This window comes from Zingiber officinale, chromosome 3B (assembly GCF_018446385.1).
Source record: "Zingiber officinale cultivar Zhangliang chromosome 3B, Zo_v1.1, whole genome shotgun sequence".
In the NCBI taxonomy this organism is placed as follows: Eukaryota; Viridiplantae; Streptophyta; class Magnoliopsida; order Zingiberales; family Zingiberaceae; genus Zingiber; species Zingiber officinale.
In genome coordinates, this window is record NC_055991.1 from 81,290,791 (window position 1) to 81,295,692 (window position 4,902).

Sequence of the window (4,902 nt, forward strand, 5' to 3'; positions counted from 1 at the left end):
ATCCGGATCTAAGAGATCTTGAGAGATTAGAGAGGAGTTTTTAAGAGATTGGGAGAGAAAGAGATGTTTTGGAGAGTTGGGGGTGTGCGGAACACGGCCAAGATCTTTGCTGTGTAAGGTAGAAAGAAGACTTAAATAACTCTCCTACACGGCCCGTGCAGATCCACACGGCCTCCTCCTCTTCCTTCTCTGGATTCTTCGCACGGCCGTGTCTGGGACACGGCCTCTCCATCTTTCTTCTCGGAATTCTTTGCACGACCGTGTTTGGGACACGGCCTAGTCCTTTTTCTCCTCGGGAGATCCTACACGGCCGTGTCTGGATGACACGACCCAAGCACTTCCCTTCTCTGCAACCTTTGCCTGGCCGTGTATAGCACACGGCCGGGCTCTGTTTTGCACCTAACTTGAAAACAAAATCAAAAGAATGCATCAAACTAAAAGAAATTAAAATACAAATCAAAACTAACTAAAAGAACCCTTGGGTTGCCTCCCAAGAAGCGCTTGTTTAAGGTCTTTAGCTCGACCAAACTTGATCATTCACTTCTTTTCCTCGCCCTTGGAGGACAGATATACTTTTCATTTTTGTTGGGAGATCTTCTCCCAACATCTTCCACCACATTGTCTCTTTCGTTTGGTGGCCTTCCATGAGGATGGAAATTCCATTCCTCAAGTTTATAAATGCTTGTCCTGCTACAAGCATTTAAAAGAGACGAGACATGGTTAGAGATATTAGATAAATCATATTCCAACCTTTCCTTACCAATTACCAAAGAAAGTTTATGATTTTTGACATCAATTATAGCTCCAGCTGTAGCAAGGAAAGGTCTTCCTAATATGATAGGAATCCTGGGGTCCTCTTCCATGTCCAACACGACAAAATCTGTGGGAATAACATTCCCATCCACCTCTACTGGCACATCTTCTATAATACCCAAAGGGTACCTGCAGGAATGATCGGCTAGTTGAAGTGCCATAGTAGTAAGTTTAATGTTTTTGAGACCTAATTTATTACAGATTGAATAGGGAATGAGGCTAACACTTGCCCCCAAATCACAAAAAGCTTTTTCAAAAAAAACTTTTCCTATGTTGCAAGGAATATAAAAGCTCCCTGGGTCCTTTAGTTTTGGGGAAGTGTTCTTCTCCAAAATAGCACTACATTCCTAACTAAGCGCAATTGTCTCAACCTCTCCTCTTCTTCTCTTGTTTGACATGAGATCCTTCAGGAATTTGGCAAATCTAGGCATTTGAAGAATAGCATCAATAAGAGGTACCTCTACACAAATTTCCTTAACTTTTTCTAAAAACTTGCCAAATTCTTCATCTTTCTTGAGCATTGTAAGTCTCTGAGGAAAAGGGACAGCTTTGCTCTGATGGTTCAGTGGAAGAGTCTCTTCAACCTCAATGGTACTCTCCTCATTAGCTTGAATCTGATTTGGTATAAGAGGAGAGAGCTCTTCTTCTTTTTGTATCCCTTTTGGAGCAGTCACTTGGGAGTCTCCCAAGGTCCGTCTGCTCCTAAGCTCAATTCTATTGCAATGCTCCATAGGATTCACATCAGGTTTTCCTGGAAGTTGTCCTGGTGCTCTGGATGATGAGGAAGCTAGTTGGGCAATTTGACTATCCTTGATCTTTTGATGCTTTTCAGAATTATCCATTCTCTGAATGAGCTTTGCTAAATCTTGCTTCATTTCATTCTGACTTGAGATAATTTCTTCAAGCATCTTTTCAATATTTGACTTTGGTAAGCCTTGAGAAGATAGATGTTGAAAATTTTGTTGCCCAGCTTGAAAATTTGGTCTTGCCCCCATAGATGGTCCTTGATCTTGATTATTTTTGTAAGAAAAATTGGGATGGCTCTTCCATCCAGGGTTATAAGTATTTGAGTATGGGTTGTTCTGCCTTTGATTGTAACTCATGATTGCATCATATTGTTCCAGTTGATTGATTTGTGCAGTGATAGCTCCCAATGGACATGAGTCATTTGAGTGCTCTGAACTCCCACATACTTCACAAGATGTACTAATAGCATTGACCATATTAGCACTAGTCCCCATATTCTCAAATTTCTTTGTAAGAGCGTCCAATTTTGCAGACAAAAGAGTGACTGCATCTACATCAAACTTCCCTGATGCTTTAATTGTTGGGTTTACAGAAGAATAGCCACCACTTCTTTCATTTGCCCATTGATGATGATTTTGTGCTACACTGTCAATAATTTCTTCAGCTTCATCTAAACTTTTATTCATAAGTGCCCCTCCAGCAGCTGAATCAAGGGACACTTTGGTATGATAGTTGATACCATTATAAAAAGTGTGCAACACTAACCATCTTTCCAACCCATGATGTGGGCATTGTCTGAGCATACTATTATATCTATCCCATGCTTCAAAAAGAGATTCTGAGTCAGTTTGCTTGAAGCTTGCAATTAAATTCCTCATATGAGCTGTTTTGCTTGGTGGATAGAATTTATCAAGAAACTGTTGCTCACACTGCTCCCAAGTGGTGATGCTATTAGGGGCCAAAGAATTCAGCCATTGCTTTGCCCTATCTCTTAAAGAAAACCCAAATAATAATAATCTAACTGCTTCTGAAGGAACTCCATTCATTTTCATGGTACCACATATTTCATAAAAGACCTCTAAGTGTTGATTGGGGTCTTCATGAGGTCCTCCACCAAATTGGTTCTGCTGCACCATAGATATAATTGCGGGTTTGATCTCAAATTTATTATCTTCCACTGGAGGTCTTGAAATACTAGATCGAAAACCTCTTGCATAAGGTGCTGCATAATCCTTGAGTGGTCTATTCGTCATGTTCAAATGTTCCTGTTCTTCTATTTGCCTTTGTAGAATTCTTCTTTTATGGAAAGTTCTGTCAATCTCAGGGTCAAAAGGAAAGAATTCCCCTGCAAAGTTAGATCTTCGCATACACAAGAACAAGATAGCAAATGACAATTCAACAGAAAAAGAAAGAAAAATAAAATAATCAAAAATGCAGAATTGAATTTGTACAAAAAGAATTAAGAAGAAGTAAAAGTTATACAAGAAAGTAAAAAACAGAAATCTAATGATTAGTTACAACTATGCAATATGAAAGGAAAACAAATGTTATGTTTAGTTTAACTCAATTGATAATTCCTAATGTTATAGCGCAGTCCCCGGCAACGGCGCCAAAAACTTGTTACGCTCTGCAAGTGTACGGAAATGTCGCAAGTAATATAAAAGATTATCGTATCCACAGGGACTGAAATAAGCACTAGAAATGCCTCAATGCGAATTAGCTAAACAACTATCCAATTGTTTCAAATGCAAAGTGAAGGTAAACAAATCTAATATTAAAGATCAACAAACAAGAGTTTAGTGTTTTGGGTAATGATAAGGGGAGATTCTAGGAGTTTCGGTTTCTTTGTAAGATTTCTTGAATGTAAATGGTTCACCAATTCTTATCCCTCAATTGCCAAACACTTGTAGAAAGTTGTCGCTTCTCTCTTGCAATAGATAACCGGCTAAGGACTGAGAAATATATCTAAATATGATCAATTAGACGTGAACCTACGTTATCCTTACACAGAAGCGCACCTATTACTATGCCTTCCTCGGATATCAACATAGAAGCCCACAACTTATTAATCTATCAAGATACAAGAAACTAATCACAAAATCCATCCTACTCTCTTGAATATTCTTATTTCCTCTTAAAGATTATCTCTCAAACGTCCTTACACGGGCTTGCACCTGTCACGTGGATCCCTCGGATGATCGAGTGAGAGTTTATCTTTACTAAGTCCACAAGAAATCCAAACAATCAATCAAGAATGAGAATTAAGCACAAATCACCATTAATCATTCAAGATCTAATTGATACAAGCAAGACAATGTCATTGAAACAAGAAATTGGCAAATCCATAAGAGATTACATCAATCCATTATACAAATACTCCCTTAATCCTAGAATACAAGATCTACTCCATGAATTGAGGAAGAATACCCGAAGAAATAAAGATTACAAGCATTTCTTAAATCCCCAATCCAAGAAACCAAGAAAAGGGGGAAAGAGAAAACTTATCTACAAAGAAGCCTCGTCTTCGGATCCAATCTTCGCTCTGGAGTCGAAATCGTCAAGAACTCCCCTCGAATCGCCCAGAAATCCTCCCAAGAATGGGAGGATACCACCAAATCTTGCCTTCTCCCAAAGGGGGAGAGATCCCCTTTCAATTCATGAAGGAGGGTTTAAATAGAGGAGGAAATCGGGCGCCACACGGTCCCATGACACGGGCGTGTGAGATTCACATGACCATGTCCTCTTCCTTCTCTGCCAATGCTGCACGGCCGTGTGACTCACACGGCCAGGACCCTTCTGTTCTCTGGAAATGCTACACGGCCGTGTGGTGAACACGGCCACCACCTGCTTGGTCTCTGGAAACCTCACACGGCCGTGTAGATCTACACGGCCATGTAAGGCATCTGCTCTAATTTCTTCAAATCAAGACACGGCCGTGTGAGATTCACACGGCCATGTCCTCTTCCCTTCCTGTTAAAATTACACGGTCGTGTGTGGTACACGGCCTGACGCTCTCTCTCCCTTCAATTCCTTCCAAGCTTGTCCGAGGACGCATAATCTTCACCAATTTCGACTCCTATGTACAGAAAATGCACAAAAAGCAGATCTCTGAACCAAAAGAGTAAATATGCTAAAAGGAAAGCTGGAAGTATAAAAATGCATAGATCGAGCATGCTCAAAGTATGTAAATGTGTGTAAAAACATGCATAAAAGAGTATATAATCTACGCACATCACAGACAGGCTTCCTTAAGGGGAACCAAAGATTTTAAACCATCATTTAATCGATCGGGGACCTTAAGGGGTGACCAGATAGAATCCCTTAAGGGGAACCAGAAACTTT

At 40.1% G+C, this 4,902-nt stretch overlaps 1 non-coding gene across 1 annotated transcript; it reads left to right on the forward strand.

The window, feature by feature from the left end:
• Positions 1-2,334: 2,334 nt before the first annotated feature.
• On the forward strand, positions 2,335-2,440 carry LOC121968897. The gene has a single exon (XR_006108415.1). It is a non-coding gene; the product is annotated as a small nucleolar RNA R71 (small nucleolar RNA).
• The last annotated feature ends 2,462 nt before the right edge of the window (positions 2,441-4,902 follow it).